The 18904-nt window shown below is 38.4% G+C and overlaps 1 pseudogene; it reads right to left on the bottom strand.

Moving 5' to 3' along the window:
* Nucleotides 1-451: 451 nt before the first annotated feature.
* Nucleotides 452-14283, bottom strand: LOC132562822 (uncharacterized protein K02A2.6-like; annotated as a pseudogene).
* Nucleotides 14284-18904: the final 4621 nt, after the last annotated feature.

Genomic DNA, 18904 nt, shown 5'->3' with positions numbered 1-18904 from the left:
ATCCCTCCACCTACAGCGAAGACATTCACCGATTGTGAGATGCTGTTCTCTTGAAATTAAAGTTTCCCATAACTAGAAATGAAGTGAACTATTAACTCTTGAACCAAAAACTCTTGCACAGATAGAGTGCATCAATAAACACAGTCAATAATGCGCGATACCAACACTTAACACTTAAGTTTATAAAGTTTATAGAACACAGTTCATTCTTACTCAAAGCTTATCAGGAACTCAAAATAATGTGTTCAATGCTAGCTAATCACGAACATACTCCTTCAAGTACGATGGTGGTTTACATGGTCTTTGGGGTCTCCTTGAAGGTTCTCCTGGACTAACCGACGATTTTGTAAATGGTACAGGTGTCGATGTGTTACCTGCAGGCTTTGGTTTACCAACTGAGTCGTTGGGCTCAGTAACCGGTACAGATACAGGTACAGAGATAGGTATGGTGTCATAAAATGTCAGGGTCGACGTCTTTCACAGGGAGGCAATGTCTCTGCCTTAAGTGGTCTACATGGCGTCTAGCCACTGTTCCATTTCCCCCCTTTATGATATAGGACACGGGTCCATTTCGCGACACGATTTCACCCGATTTCCACTTAGGTCCAGCATAGACGTTCTTCGCGAATATGGAATCTCCCTCAGCGAACTGACGTTCCTTCGCGTGTTGATCATGTTGTTTCTTCTGCAACAGCTGTTGTTGCTGTACACGCTCGCGAATTTTAGGACGAACTAAGTCCCAAGTTTTGTCCTGACTCTACGGTTGAACAAGAGACAATCCAGTTGTTGTTTGAGGGGTTGACCGGTAGGCTTGGAGATAACGACAAAGTTTTTTTTTATCCAGACTACCCTCTGTGTTCTGTTGTTCTGCCAGTCCATTTGAAGCGGGTGGTGTGGTGATGTCCCTACATGTTTTATGCCATTCTCTGACATAAAAACACTGAATTCCTCACTCACGAAGCACGGACCTTTGTCCGACACTAACATTTCTGGCAATCCATGTTGCGCGAACACGTACCCCAGTCTTTCGATAGTGATTGCCGATGTGGATGAGTTTGTAACCAAAATCTCCACCCACTTACTGTATGCGTAAATGACGACCAGGTACATGTGACCCAGAAATGGACCTGCGTAGTCCACATGTACGCGTGACCATGGCCGTAATGGAAGCCTGTAGTTGACACGACTTACAACACTTCACTCGTTCCTCAATTTCAGCGTCAATGCCTGGCCACCAGACGTACCCTCGAGCTAAACTTTTCATCTTGACGATGCCTGCGGGACCTTCATGAAGGGCTTCGAGCAAAGATTCTCGTCCAAATGTAGGGATTACTACGCGATTTCTCCACAGTAGAACATCCTCATACAGATTCAGTTCATGTCTCCGGTTGTGATAGGGTTTCATCCGTTCATTCGGACACTTCTCTCCCCAACCGCTGTACACCCAGCCGATAACTTCCTGTAACGTAGGGTCCTCTTTTGTCCAGGTTTGCACTTGCTCAACGGTTACGGGCGTAGAGTTAAGCGTTAAGAGTTAAACTGGCACCTCATCCACAGTTTCACTCAGAGGTAATCGACTAAGCCCATCGGCGTTTGCATTCAATGTTCCCGGACGGTAGATTAAGTCATACTCGTATGCCGCGAGTAGAAGCGCCCACCTCTGGATACGCGCAGATGCCATAGTCCTAAGGAGAAGCATCACACGACAACACTAGCTTCTTCTTCAGCATGAACACCGTATCAGACTGTAAAAGTTTCTTGTCCTTGACGAACTCATTTTCTTCGCGTGTTCCCCACTTCCAGTCAGTCTCCTTGGCTAACAATGTGTGAAGTGGTGCAGGCACTGTGCTTATGTTGGGTAAATAGCACGCATAATAGTTAAGCATACCAAGGAAAGCTTGAAGTTCTTTCACGTTCCTGGGTGCAGGAGCGTCCTTGATGGCTCTAACCTTGACCTCAATCGGTTGCATGCCCTCTCCAGTGATCCAGTGATCCCAAATACTCAACTTCTTCCTTCATGAAAAAGCATTTACTCTTTTTCAAGTGTATACCAACATTCTCCACTTGCTGCACACCTTGGAGGATATTTTCCATCGTCCTCTGGAAAATTCCGGGAGCTGACGAAATCCCATACGGTAGACGATTACAGCAAAACAGACCTTTATGGGTATTGATTGTTGTGTAGGGTTTCGACTCAGCGTCCAACTCTAACTGCTGAGAAGCCTGGCTTAAATCCAGTTTCGAGTAAAAAGCTCCACCTCCAAGACTAGCATACAAATCCTCAGTCTTAGAGATTGGGTAGTTGTCCAACTTACTCACTTGATTGACCGTAACTTTGTAATCACCACAGATACGAATGGTAGAATCCGACTTGACAATGGGTACGATAGGCGTCGCCCACTCTGACATTTCAACAGGCTCAATGGTGCCTTCCTGCACCAGTCTATCCAGTTCCGTTTCAATCTTTTCCCGCAACCCGTAGGAAAATGGTCTTGCCTTGAAATAACGCGGTTTCTCGTTCTGATCCACATAGATCTTTGCTTTAAAGTTTTTCACTTTACCCAGTCCTTCTGCAAAGACTGCCTTATGCTTATCAAGCACTGAGTTCATGATCCTCACCGACCTTGAATATCTCATCCCAGTTCAACTTTATTTTCCCGAGCCAGTCGCGTCCCATATATTCGGACCGTTACCCTTGGCTACTACAATCGACATTTCTCTCGTAAAGTTACGATAAGACAATGTGAGTATGCAGTAGCCTAAAGTAGGCACACTTGCCCCTGTGTATGTGCGTAACTTGTGGGTGGGTTTGAGTGCGAGTCCAGTATCCTCAGATAACTCGCGAAATGTTGTTTCACTCAACACTGAAATTCCAGCGCCTGTATCGATTTCCATGTCAACATTCTTACCCTGTATTTGAAGTTTGACATGGTAGGGTTTTCTTCATCCCCCAAAATGATTGATGTGATACATCATGTACATCTCGTCCTCAGAATCCTCCATCATGTGGACCTTGGAAGGCTGTTTGCTGTACTGACCACTTTGCCTTTTATTCAGCTTGCCGGACTTATCCCCCTCCTTGTCGGGGCACTTATCCCTAATGTGTCCCTTTAGACCACACTTGTAACATTCATAGTCCTTTAACCTGCATGTGTGAGATTTATGCTTCCCTCCACACCGCCAACATGGTTTGTCATGTCTGTCAGTACTTCCACAACTTTGATGTCCCTTGTTGAACTGTTTATTGTGTTTGAGTTTCGCGAAGACTGCAACTCGTTGACTTGTTCCTTTGAACTAGTAGATTGTTGAAGATCTATTACCTTTTTCTTCGCTAATTCCATCGAATATGCGATGTCAAATGCTCTTTTGAATGTTAATTCACTCTCAGACAACAACCGACGTTGAATTTTGTTCCTGTTTTATATCGATGACTTAGCTTTTCCCATTCAAACCTTTGTCAGACTATTTGCTGACGATTTCTCTCTTAAAAATCGTCTGCCAATTTAAATGAAATCGAGCTAACATGGAATCGGGATTTGCACCGTCTTCAAACTTGTTCTTGTTAATGGCTTTTGCATATATGCTAAATCGCATGATGTTGCCTTGTAAAATAATTTGAAATGAAGGACAAAGACAGAGGTATGTAAAAACCAAGGGATAAACTATTTGTAGGAATTAGATTCCAAAGCTATCCAACAGTCTCATTAAATCACCTAGATATAACGACAAGTTATAGGTTAGGAATTCAAGCGAGGGCAAATTAAGAACAAAGAAAGATTTCAACCAACAGGTAAAAAGACAAGTTGTTCCGCAAGGGTTAGCGTCTTCTGCTTCATTGACGACAGCCGTCATAGCTATATCCCAGTTACGCTTATCTTATGTATGTAAACGCCTCCTTCAATTTGGTCACGATTCGACAAGAGCTTTAGCCCAATATCAGAATTTGCATGACGGATAGCGACGAAGAAAATTTACACTTCATAGTCCGATACACACACAGGTTTACGAAGAGGAAAGTTTTACGATCGTCACAATTGAAAAATACTCTCTTCTTCTACGGCATTTGTCGTGTTTGGTTACCTATAGTATGGAGGATTTGTTCCGAGTATATTACGTAAGTAGATTTTGTTGAAGACGGTTGATGTTGAATCCAAATGGTTCATTTGGGCTAAAACGCCCTCGTTTTGTCTTTAAAGTGGAAATATATGAATAATACAACCTATGGTACTTAACCCACAATATATCTTTATACAATGTGCGATTTTATGGAGAGAAAACGTCGTTTTCGGGATGTCAACTTAAGAAAATTCTATAAAAAATAAACACAAAATGTTTTAGTAAGATACACAAATGATACTTTAAACTGTGTGATATAGCTGATTCGTCCTTCTAAGACTCGTCAGTGATACTATGGGCTTGATGTCTGCAACCTTGGTGGCGACTGAGAAAAATCTTAATTGGTCGAAATAGATATAAAAGAGAACAGATAGAGAGGTCCAATGACGTGAAAACATGGAATGCTGTGTGAATGTAATCGGGATTTTTTGTGAACCCTTTATGTACTGTTAACAAATTTCAAATATACGATGAAACAATCACACACAAAATTAATTCAAGTTTTAATCAACAAATTACAAACATAAAAAATGACATAGCAAAACAATTTGGATTTCGACATGAATATTAATCATTTCTATAAAGATTGCGGCTTTGCCGATAAACTAAAGAGGAAATAATTCCACGTGTTTCTTTGATTGCAAACCAAACAGAAACGAAAATACCGCTTTTATTTGTGAAGTAAAAAACATGGTAATAACAGCGACGTGCTTTTGATGTAATATGGGATAATAAGAATGGCGTTAAGGTTGAAATGGCATATCAGGTAACAGGTGAAAACAACATGGACATCAAACCATAGGGAGGGGGACTCCAACAGTCAGTGTTATATAAGAAGGATATATTGGGGGGATACCAACAGCCAGGGTTATATAAGGAGGGTATATTGGGGGGATACCAACAGTCAGGGTTATATAAGGAGGGTATATTGGGGGGATACCAGCAGCCAGGGTTATATAAGGAGGGTATATTGGGGGACTCCAACAGTCAGGGTTATATAAGGAGGGTATATTGGGGGGATACCTACAGCCAGGGTTATATAAGGAGGGTATATTGGGGGATACCAACAGTCAGGGTTATATAAGGAGGGTATATTGGGGGTATACCAACAGTCAGGGTTATATAAGGAGGGTATATTGGGGGGATACCAACAGTCAGGGTTATATAAGGAGGGTATATTGGGGGGATACCAACAGCCAGGTTTATATAAGGAGTGTATATTGGGGGGGATACCAACAGTCAGGGTTATATAAGGAGGGTATATTGGGGGGATACCAACAGTCAGGGTTATATAAGGAGGTATATTGGGGGACTCCAACAGTCAGGGTTATATAAGGAGGGTATATTGGGGGGGATACCAACAGTCAGGGTTATATAAGAAGGATATATTGGGGGGATACCAACAGTCAGGGTTATATAAGAAGGATATATTGGGGGGATACCAACAGTCAGGGTTATATAAGGAGGGTATATTGGGGGGATACCAACAGTCAGGGTTATATAAGGAGTGTATATTGGGGGGGATACCAACAGTCAGGGTTATATAAGGAGGGTATATTGGGGGGATACCAACAGTCAGGGTTATATAAGGAGGTATATTGGGGGACTCCAACAGTCAGGGTTATATAAGGAGGGTATATTGGGGGGGATACCAACAGTCAGGGTTATATAAGGAGGATATATTGGGGGGATACCAACAGTCAGGGTTATATAAGGAGGGTATATTGGGGGGATACCAACAGTCAGGGTTATATAAGGAGGGTATATTGGGGGGATACCAACAGTCAGGGTTATATAAGGAGTGTATATTGGGGGGGATACCAACAGTCAAGGTTATATAAGAAGGGTATATTGGGGGGATACCAACAGTCAGGGTTATATAAGGAGGGTATATTGGGGGGATATCAACAGTCAGGATTATATAAGGAGGGTATATTGGGGGGATACTTACAGTCAGGGTTATATAAGGAGGGTATATTAGGGGGATACCAACAGTCAGGGTTATATAAGGAGGGTATATTGGGGGGATACCAACAGCCAGGGTTATATAAGGAGGGTATATTGGCGGGATACCAACAGTCAGGGTTATATAAGGAGGGTATATTGGGGGGATACCAACAGTCAGGGTTATATAAGGAGGTTATATTGGGGGATACCAACAGCCAGGGTTATATAAGGAGGGTATGTTGGGGGATACCTACAGTCAGGGTTATATAAGGAGGGTATATTGGGGGGATACCTACAGTCAGGGTTATATAAGGAGGGTATATTGGGGGGATACCTACAGTCAGGGTTATATAAGGAGGGTATATTGGGGGACTCCAACAGTCAGAGTTATATAAGGAGGGTATATTGGGGGGATACCTACAGTCAGGGTTATATAAGGAGGGTATGTTGGGGGGATACCAACAGTCAGGGTTATATAAGGAGGGTATATTGGGGGATACTTACAGTCAGGGTTATATAAGGAGGGTATATTGGGGGGGGATACCAACAGTCAGGGTTATATAAGGAGGGTATGTTGGGGGGATACCTACAGTCAGGGTTATATAAGGAGGGTATATTGGGGGGATACCTACAGTCAGGGTTATATACGGAGGGTATATTGGGGGGATACCAACAGTCAGGGTTATATAAGGAGGGTATATTGGGGGGATACCAACAGTCAGGGTTATATAAGGAGGGTATATTGGGGGATACCTACAATCAGGGTTATATAAGGAGGGTATATTGGGGGGATACCTACAGTCAGGGTTATATAAGGAGGGTATATTGGGGGGATACCTACAGTCAGGGGTATATACGGAGGGTATATTGGGGGGATACCAACAGTCAGGGTTATATAAGGAGGGTATGTTGGAGGTGTTGGTGATAGGAGGATGGATTTCTCCAACTTCCGGGGCCATATAAGGACAGAGAACAAGGGAGACACCAACAGATTGGGTAAATTGAGGACAGGTATCTAGGGAGACACCAACAGATAGGATCATATGAGGACGGGTATCAGGGAAGACATCAACAGGTTAGGTTATATGATGATGGGTATGTATGAAGACACCAACAGGTAAGGTAATACAATGATGGGTATCTATGGAGACACCAACAGGTAAGGTAATATGATGATGGGTATCAGGGAAGACACCAACTGGTTAGGTAATATGATGATGGGTATCTATGGAGACACCAACTGGTTAGGTAATATAATGATGGGTATCTATAGAGACACCAACAGGTAAGGTAATATGATGTGGGTATCTATGGAGACACCAACAGGTAAGGTAATATGATGATGGGTATCAGGGAAGACACCAACAGGTAAGGTCATATGATGATAGGTATCAGTAACGACACCAACAGGTAAGGCAATATGATGACAGGTATCTATGGAGACACCAACAGGTAAGGTAATATTATGATGGTAATCTATGGACACACCAACAGGTAAGGTAATATGATGATTGGTATATATGGAGACACCAACAGGTAAGGCAATATGATGATGGGTATCTATGGAGACACCAACAGGTAAGGTAATATGATGATGGGTATCAGGGAAGACACCAACAGGTAAGGTAATATGATGATGGGTATCTATGGAGACACCAACAGGTAAGGCAATATGATGATGGGTATCTATGGAGACACCAACAGGTAAGGCAATATGATGATGGGTATCTATGGAGACACCAACAGGTAAGGCAATATGATGATGGGTATCTATGGAGACACCAACAGGTAAGGCAATATGATGATGGGTATCTATGGAGACACCAACAGGTAAGGCAATATGATGATGGGTATCTATGGAGACACCAACAGGTTAGGTAATATGATGATAGGTATCTATGGAGACACCAATAGCAGAAAAAGTAATCTTTTTCCCAATAAACTTCCTATCAGACAAGCCGTAGAATCACCAGTATTTAAACGGGATGCATCACATGTACTAAAAATGTATTGGTTGGTACTATGATTGACATCCTTTCATTGCAACACTCCATTGAAATAGTTAAACAAGACGTTGTACACATACATAGCAATTTTGGCATATTTCAAATTTTGCAAAGCATGGAATATCAGTCAGATAATGACATCTCTCAATGTTATGTTTACAGCAACAAGTCCTCAGAACACTTTTGACACATGTACATTTGTTTTTATCAACAATTAATTCAATGTTTGTGGTTCCGAATAAATTATCATGATCCAACGTAGAAAGACTTTCACCTGATCGTTAACACATTGTACTCAATCATGTCTAACAGAATTAACCCCGGTATCATTTTATTGCGGTAATATCATTACTTGTGGAACATTTTGAAAAATGAATTTGCTGCCTTCATTCTAACGAAGTCAAGTTTACAGGTGGATTGTGTAAACAATCAATTATGGAGTCCTCAGGTTTCCGCATGTGCTGTTTCAGCTTTGTTTACCTAACTAGACATTAGAACGTGTAGACAATATCAAGGTTCCTACCGTAATTATCTACTGATATCACCACCTCTTAGTCATCATAGATAATTACATAATGTAGTTCTGGATTCAGGAACATTGTAGCAAACAGAATCCCACACGCGATAAATAGTGTGATAGCCATGGGAATGACGCTACACACAACTGCATTGAAAAACCAACCTGAAAGACGAGAACATAATGCTGATTATGTAAGCGAAGAGCTATATATCAAACTTCCATATAAATGAGAGGATTTGTCCAAAAAATGACTCAAGTGAATAAAACTGACTTTAATAAAATAATTTAATATCACATTGTCATTTTTCGTATGTGAGGAGCCTTATGCAATCTTTTCTTTACACAGATTTTAATGTAACATCTAACTATTGCTTCGCCAGGTTAAGTGAAATAAAAAACATTTTTTCTTCTCCTTTCTCAGTTTTCTCATAATTTTCAAATATTTATCTCTTTATATTTGCTATGAAAAGCGGTTGTTGTATATGGCATTTCCTGTCATAGGGTTAGTTATTTTCAAATATTACAAAAATCACCAGCCTTAAGTTTAGCTTGTTTTCTTCATAACTGTGGAAAGATAGCCAAGTCAATTGAGCTGATTTGTACCTATGTGTGTTTGGTTTACGATATGAATTGGGCTGTCATGATGCAGCAAGTAGTGAAACATTACATATGATAACAGTCTAATACATAAAACTAACCTTTTAAGAAATACAGGGAAAGGTTTTAATTTATTACAAACCATAAAAGGTAACTGACAGGTTCATAGCAATAAATTGATAGAAATAAAGTAAAAATAAATTATCAAAATTTTTTTTAAAACAACTACTAAAAGCTACGTTTTGAGCGTTATAAGTTCCACGGGTGCAAGAATCACCATTCAGTGTGGATTATAAACTGCTTTGTTTAAAGAACAGCTGTAATTAATACTACCTGTTGTATAAGAAATGATCATTACTTAGAAAAGTAAATTGTTTAAAACTTGATGAAAATGCACGAGTTGTGGTCTGAAATATTTCTTGAGGTAGATGTAATCACAATTGTGTAAGGGCAATACGAGATATACATTGACCACAAGTTTGTAATCATTTGTTTGTTAACTCATTCAAAAGTTCCTATACACATACCTGGTGGGATGTAGGCTTCCTCAATTACCACATCTATGATGTCAATGTCGATAAAACTCATCGAGGTTCCTGTATCGTCAGAACAACACACTCGTAGCTTGTAAAAGTCACTGATCTCTTTGTAATTAAACACTAGACTGCTTGTCGTATATATGTTGTAAGCTGGAAACAAACGTCTCACCTTTACCAAACTATTTGTGAATAATGTTAATTCTTGGAAACAGAATTGTGAAAAATTGATATAAAATAGAAACTCTTTAAATTGGTCACCTGTTGCCGAAAGTTCTCCAAAATGCCATATTACAATAGCATGAAACACCAAAATGTTCAAATACTCAAGAATACATTATCAGTGAACTGTTAAAGTATTGGGATGAAATATCATTTGGTATAAATAGGTAGCAATGACCTAATTAATACAATGATATCTATAATTATCAATCTATTTAGATATTATAATAAACCTTAAGATCTGGCATCAAAGTTGTATGTTTCTTTTTGCAGTGTCAAATAGAAGTAAAAAAATATTCATAGTGATGATCAAATATTGAAAAAATCTCTCCCTTTTCAGGAGATAGCCTCATCATATCATTAGTTTTGGAAAAGAAATAGAATTCAAAATCTGATATTGTTTGTTCTTACAGGGAAAAAATATGGAAAGAAAAGAAACTAAAAAAAACACACAAAAAACACACAAATCACGTATCACAGTTGTGTGGAAAAAACTAACAGAATATGCAGCAAAAGCCATATCAACAACTTCAACAAGAGTACCGCAAAGCGGAACAAAATATGCCCGTGAATATCCAAAACAAAGAAGATAATTCAAGAATTACAGTCCTCCACCTGGTGTACTTTGATAGAAGTGGTGGGGGACTAATTAGAGGCCCATTTAATGAGTCTCATTGTAAGTGTACATGTGACTAGCAAAATGTTGGTTAAAATTTGGTAATAGAGAACTATGAATGGATCTTGGTGTCCACCACCAAAATCAAAAAAGTAGGAGGAATTTATGAAACGATCCTAAGACGTTTTTATTTTACAGAGCCTTTGACGAGGTAAAATGAAAAATTTGACACAAATTTCATAAATCTCACATCAGATAGAAACGAATATAAGATCCTATTCATCACATGATCACATATTCACTCAAATTTATTGTAAAAATATCGAGTGATTGAATACTTTTGGAATGGTTCTGTATATATCATCTACTCCATTCAGAAAAATAAAATCATGTTATAGAGATTAAACCTGCAAGGGTTCATAAACATCGGTTAAAGGAAATATTCAGACAAGATTTTTATATTTCATATCGTGGTGATTAAGCATACAAACTTTCATAAAGATCGGCTGAAAAATGTAGGAGGAGATCTCCGGACAAAATTTCTATAGTGAAATACACAAAGGGGCACAACTCTTATTCAAATCATCTAATCAAAACCTTATTCAGGAAAACACAATTTCAAATCATGGTGATTAAGCCTACCAAGTTTCATAAATTTCGGCTGAAAAATGTAGGAGGAGATCTCTGGACAAATAAAAGTTTACAACGAACGCCGGATGGACGGACGGACAGCGCCATACCATAATACGTCTGTCTTTCGACGGGCATATAAAAATAAATTTTAAAAACATTGACATTGATTTACTGATTCCTTTCAAAAGAAGAAACTGTAATATCATTACATCTTGTACAAAACTCATCATAATGTGAACAAGTCATTGGGAACACAGGAATAATGCTATCCAGAAATGGAAAATTCACAAAAGGAAAATTGAAATTATAGAACTTAGCAAACACCGTGATAATGTATTTATATTTTAACTTATCATTCTATAATAATTACCTCTACACAGCATGTCTTTCTTTATTGGGGTTTGAAGGAAACATCTTTTAAGAATTAAAATTTTTCGGTGAAGCAAATGCGTAGCGTAAACTTACAATTATTCGTAAATATCATTTCAAAATTGGAAGAAGCTGGTGAGACTTGTGCTAGCGTACAACAAATGGAGTCATTGTTTGACGGATCCATAACATCAATTTGCCACAATAATTGTGCTCCAGTCATGTCCTCCATCAACTCCATACTAGTGGGTAGGTTGAGGTACACCGGAGGCTGTCAACAATGAAAGAACTCAGAGCACTAAATCAACAAACTGGGTACATTTATATCTTTACAGCTGTTGCAAAAATTCAAATATGATGCTGACTTTCAACAGACTTTTGATTATATATAAAACACTTTTCAGAACATGAATCTACATCTTTGCAGCATTCATCACAGCTGAGAATTAAGGTTATGACAGCTTTTTACAGAAACAGTGCACATATTCACTATCAATCCCTCAAAGCGAAGGGTATACAGATAGAACAAACCTAACACACCACCTGGTAAGCTGAATTTACCTCATCCGATTGGCACATGTAGTCATAATACAACACTGACATTGGTAAAGGTTACAACAATGTCATACAATGGTGACTTAAACACAATATTTACCGCGTTGTAGGTAGTGATGGAATACGTGGTTGATACTGATTCACCACATGTGTCAGTAGAGGTCATCACTATGGAGTAGACGTTATACTGCTTAGGAAGTATCCGTTTTACTTGTAGGAAAAGCCGGACTGTAACAGATAGAATATCAGTGACATTATAGAGGTAGTTAGGAAAAGCCGGACTGTAACAGATAGAATATCAGTGACATTATAGAGGTAGTTAGGAAAAGCCGGACTGTAACAGATAGAATATCAGTGACATTATAGAGGTAGTTAGGAAAAGCCGGACTGTAACAGATAGAAAGTCAGTGACATTATAGAGGTAGTTAGGAAAAGCCGGACTGTAACAGATAGAATATCAGTGACATTATAGAGGTAGTTAGGAAAAGCCGGACTGTAACAGATAGAATGTCAGTGACATTATAGAGGTAGTTAGGAAAAGCCGGACTGTAACAGATAGAATGTCAGTGACATTATAGAGGTAGTTAGGAAAAGCCGAACTGTAACAGATAGAATATCAGTGACATTATAGAGGTAGTTAGGAAAAGCCGGACTGTAACAGATAGAATATCAGTGACATTATAGAGGTAGTTAGGGAAAGCTGAACTGTAACAGATAGAAAGTCAGTGACATTATAGAGGTAGTTAGGAAAAGCCGGACTGTAACAGATAGAAAGTCAGTGACATTATAGAGGTAGTTAGGAAAAGCCGGACTGTAACAGATAGAATATCAGTGACATTATAGAGGTAGTTAGGAAAAGCCGGACTGTAACAGATAGAATATCAGTGACATTATAGAGGTAGTTAGGAAAAGCCGGACTGTAACAGATAGATAGTCAGTGACATTATAGAGGTAGTTAGGAAAAGCCGGACTGTAACAGATAGAATATCAGTGACATTATAGAGGTAGTTAGGAAAAGCCGGACTGTAACAGATAGAATATCAGTGACATTATAGAGGTAGTTAGGAAAAGCCGGACTGTAACAGATAGAATATCAGTGACATTATAGAGGTAGTTAGGGAAAGCTGAACTGTAACAGATAGAAAGTCAGTGACATTATAGAGGTAGTTAGGGAAAGCTGAACTGTAACAGATAGAAAGTCAGTGACATATGGTCATAATTTATATTAAACAAAAGAAGATACAACATAGAGAATCACATAGGACCTATCATGAATGTCAGTATATACCAAACTCTGCTTTGAGAGCAACATATGAATGGATTTGACACAAATTCTTTGAAAGAGGTACAATGAAAATAAACCCTGTGTTCAAGAAGGGTAAGCATATTCTTCTTTATGGAAGATACTCAATGAAAGGTCAAAATGTAGGTCACATTGACCTTCTCTTTAAGTATGATTCTCTTGTAAGATGAAGTGTAGCAGATAGGGACAATCCAAGCTTTTTCTTTAATGTAGGCTGAGGACAAAATGAAGCCTGCTTATGATATACAAAGCACTATCTCAAAAAGTTGAACCCATATCCCAAGTATAGAATTCCTGTGGTAAGTAGTGTGGTGGAAGGACAGGAGGGAGGACAAACAACACAAGATAAAACTTGTGTCCTCTCCAGTTCCCACTGGGGGACTTGTCAGCTGAGTGTGCTGTACCATGTGACAGGTAAGGTTAATTAAGAAGGAGATTCCAGCTCTCTCAGACAACGGTTAAACTGTACAAGGTTATCTGTGTAAGTCATTCTTTAAAAATTTTAACCAGATTTATCAATGTTAAGTTAGATTTACCATGTTCATGAGTGGAAGATAACATAGTCTTCTTCACATCATACATATAGTAGTATCTTCGTTAAATATGGTCATTCATGCATGGCAGATAACATAGTCTTCTTCACGTCATATAGTAGTATTCAAAGATGAAATGATGTCGAATATATACTGCCTTCGTGATACACTTTTGATCATTCAAATTTTTTACAGCCTTTTCGACTGACAATGTTACAACTTGAGTTAAGTAAGCGTTTGTCGTTTAGATATCTTGCTTAAGGTACACAACTGCTGATTACCTGGGTCGAACGTGGAATTCAACTCAAAGTAGTTCTCTGGATGAGACATACTGTGAGTGAGAGGGTCGCCAAGCTCATCTGTGAATATGGAGTAATCAATAGCCCAGGTGCCTGGGGGCTCGTGATCTTTCACAAAGGTATCAAATTCCGTCTGATTAACGTAGGGCGCAGTATCTACAGGATGTGAAATACAGAACAGATAACACACAAGTGATGAAGTAATATATATGAAAACAAGGAGAAGAAACTTGCTTAATATAATAAAACTCTGTAAAGGACTGTATGCAAATTACGTTGCAAAAACTATCATCAGCTGAGTGTATCTCTCATGTTGTTTGCCATTATGTATTTCGTGTTCAAAAATTCAAGCGACTAAATTCTGTTGCATTGTTTAGCTTAAACTGTATGTAATACTAAATTCGTATAGAGAAGTGTTAATAGTTTTAGAACAATGGGTGAGTTTTGATGAAATGCAGAGGGCCTGACTCTGTCTGTTCTGATTCCAGCTTTTGTTTTATTTATGCACACATTACACCTGTTTTTTACATTGATGGCCATGTCTTTACAAACTCAAGAGGACACGCGCTGAAGCTGATAGACATTCACCATGGCTACAGGTTTTTTAGTCAACTGGTAGTATGATCGATATGGCACCAGTCATATAGGACACAAAACGTTTTTTTCGGCAGTTAAAAGCTCTCATTACGAATGAGTGAGAAACTTAATGTGGTGACACTTTTCATATTATCCCTTTTTTGGCAATACTCAATACTGACAGCGAACTATTCAAGTATGTACTATATTTCTTTATATACAAACTTACTAAAATGAACTGGTTACCAAATTAGTGGAAAATCCTCGTCAAAAAATCGAAAGATGGCAATGTTCAATTATAAAATGTGGAGTTACTGTTATGATATTATTTTAACTTTTTGATATATACAGTGGGCCATAGTTCAGGAACCATCAGTATCTTCGATCGGACAACTTAACAGGATGTGATGATATTAGACATCTAACAAAACTATATGCGGCTGATGGGAAAATAAATTTACAGATCTGAAAGCGCTGTATTAGTTTTTAAAACACATGATAATAAACGTTTTCCCAAAGTCGAGAAAAAAGTTTGACTTTAACTGTCTCTTATCAACAGATGAGTCTTCAAATCACCAAAACATGTCACGTGATACAGAGGATTAACTTATTGACACATTCTAGGTCTCTGTGTGGTTTGGCATTGTCATCTGTTCGAAGGATCTGATCACCCTACTTCTGCCTATTTAAAGTTCCATCAAAGACATGCAAGCAACATTTATAGTTGAGAGAAAAACATATACAAAGATTAATATCACTACCATCACAAATATGGACCATCTAAGTTGTTGTATTATTTAAGACCGAGATATGGAATTATAAAAAATCATGATTATAGGAACTTACTAGGACTGGTGTAAAATTTGATGGCGTAGGCACGATCTGGGAAAGTGGTCACACTTCCATCAGTGCCCCAGGCAAAGGTGCTCGCTGCTATAGGTTCAGACCCAAAGGCAGCCTTCTTAGTAGCATTGGGACAATTTTCCTCTCCAGTGCACAGAATATATGGTATCATGTTATCACCCGCAGAGTACCTTGATCAAAAGAAAGGGAATATTTTGTCTGAATATTCACAAATAATAAATTGTATCTCAAACTGGTAATATTCTGAGTGAAAGAAAAAAAGAAAAAAGGGGAAAAATAACTTTTAATAATCTTTTCTGTGTTTAAATATTGTAGAAAGCCTTCAAGTCAGCAATATAATTTATTTAATGAGGAGAGAAATGACGGTTTTATGCTTGGACTCAGTGCAGTGCGACAAATTAAAGATGATGGATGTGCTACACAGTTTGATATATCTAAGATACATTAGAAACATGTATTTGGTACTCCATGACTTTTTGAAATACAATTACAGGTTCTGCTATCTCCTTGAAAAAATGTATTGTGATATTGAGTTGGGGGCCGCACAAGATTTTCAAAACGTGCAATATATAGATGCCTGTTTTTCTACATATTCAATTTCATAATGAACTTGTACAGAGTATATATTCCTTTTGAGTAGCAACAACATATACGTAACACATTTCAACAGACGAAAGATTTAAGCCATGTTATGGGAGGTGGGGGGATCTTTTGGTTTTATTGTTGAAGAAACAAAACAAAAATTTTACAACATTTGAAGGGATAGACGTAGTTACAGGAACAATCAGGATTAAATTATTCTACTGGTTCTTAAAGGGTAAAAAAATTCAGATATCAATATCATACACAATCACTGCATCATTTGGTAAACCAACCAGGACGACACACTAATTCTTGAAATAGTGGTAGGGAACTATCAGGTAATTGGCTGCCAAATTTGAAACAAATGCTTCTGATAAAAATTCCACTTACCAGCCAAGCATATCTCTTTCTTTGGCTATCATTCGCTGTCCAAGTGCAAATGTATAGTTGATTGTGGTGTTTACTTCTTCGGCTGAAATAGTGTATATCATTGATATATCTTGTAAACAATATATTGTTGATTTATACAACATGTATAGCTATATTTACTTTAATATATTTGTCAAATTTACGTACAATTGACCTATGACCTACCTGTAACTGTGTATGCCACAGAGGCCACTACCTCGTACGAGGCTCCAGATGAGCGCCACATACTGAAAGTGATTGAACCCTCGTGGGTGGTGTGGAATTCTATCGCTGCTATCGACTCACAACAAATGATTTCATAGTGTGTGTTTGTTAAGAGATACGCTACCCCTGAAAACAAAAAATTTTTACAGTCAAATTGAGTGTAATTTTGAAGATTTTAACAAAATTATCAAGATAAAAATTGTGATATTCAACTCAATATTGAATAATATTCAACAAATACACCATGCACTTTTTGTTGAATGAGTAATTCATTGAATAATTTAATCATTTTGGTGTGAGATATCAGAAAAATTGTTTGAAAAAAATGATGAAATATTGTTTAAGTTTTATATAAACCTGACAAATTTTTGGTATCAGTTGGCCTTTATCTATTAAATATGCTGGTCATAGTCTAAATCAATGTGAGACCCTCCCTAGGACAGAAACTTACCGGATTCCGAGTCATTGTAGGCTGTCATATTCCAAGGTTCCATCCTCAGAAATCCCGAGACATGCTCACCACAAACTGGAGACGACCATTGTTACGATTAGATAAATTACAAACATATAAATACATGGACATTGACAGGAAAGATTATGTTTAATTGTATGGTAGATCTGTAAAGGATAGGGAAAGTACATGCGTATCTGACCATGAATGATCAGTGGTGATGTACTTGCCTTTTACCATTTTAGCCAGGGTTTGGTTCCCTGATTAGATTAAAAAAATACTTAAGGTCAAGGGCCATTTGTGAGACCAGGTGGGTTTTCCCTAGGTATTCTGGTTTCCTCCCACAACAACATTCTATTGGTACTTGAACAGTCCAGGTCAACATAAAAAATTTTCATAAACTATTCGCACTTGTTACAAAATAACAAGAGGCCCATGGGCCTTAACGGTCATCTGACAAAAAGCAAGCCAAACCTAGAAAGTGGGTTGAGGTCATTCATTTGAACAAACTTGGTAGCCTCTCCTCCAAGCATGCTACAGACCCAATATCGGCACTCATAGACTTCCGCTTATTGAGATGAAGTCCTTTGTATATTTTAACATATTTGACCCCTGTGACCTTGAAAGTGGGCCAAGGTCATTCATTTGAACAAACTTTGTAGGGCTCCATGCCAGCATGCTATGGGCCAAGTATTAGCCCCCTAGGCCTTCTAGTATTTGAGAAGAAGTTATTTAAAGATTTTGACATATTTGACCCCTGCGACCTTGAAAGTTGTTCAAGGTCATTCATTTAAATAAACTTGGTAGCCTTTCCTCCCAGCATGCTACAGACCCAATATCGGCACTCATAGACTTTTGCTTATTGAGATGAAGTCCTTTGTATATTTTAACATATTTGACCCCTGTGACCTTGAAAGTGGGCCAAGGTCATTCATTTGAACAAACTTTGTAGCGCTCCATGCCAGCATGCTATGGGCCAAGTATTAGCCCCCTAGGCCTTCTAGTATTTGAGAAGTTATTTAAAGATTTTGACATATTTGACCCCTGTGACCTTGAAAGTTGTTCAAGGTCATTCATTTAAACAAACTTGATAGCCCTTCATCCCAGCATGCCACAGGCACAATATCAGCAATCTGAGCCTTTTGGTTATTGAGAAGAAGTTGTTTAAAGATTTTAACATATTTGACCCCTGTGACCTTTAAAGTGGGTCAAGGTCATTCATTTGAACAAACTTGGTAGTCCTTCATCCCAGCATGCTACAGGCCTTATTTTAGTTGCCTGGGCCTTTTGATTACTGAGAAGAAGTCCTTTGAAGATTTAAAGACATTTGACCCCTGTGACCTTGAATGAAGGTCAAGGTCATTCATTTGAACAAACTTGGTAGGGTGTCATCAAAGCAAGCTACAGGCTAAATATTAGTTGCCTGGGCCCTCCAGTTATTGAGAAGAAGTCGTTTGAAGATTTTAAGACATTTGACCCCTGTGACCTTGAATGAAGGTCAAGGTCATTCTTTTTTACAAACTTGGTAGGGCTTCATCAAAGCAAG

Source organism: Ylistrum balloti, unplaced genomic scaffold, assembly GCF_031769215.1.
Source record: "Ylistrum balloti isolate Yb309-2 unplaced genomic scaffold, AGI_CSIRO_Ybal_v1 Utg371524, whole genome shotgun sequence".
In the NCBI taxonomy this organism is placed as follows: Eukaryota; Metazoa; Mollusca; class Bivalvia; order Pectinida; family Pectinidae; genus Ylistrum; species Ylistrum balloti.
This window is presented reverse-complemented; position numbering and strand designations above follow the sequence as displayed.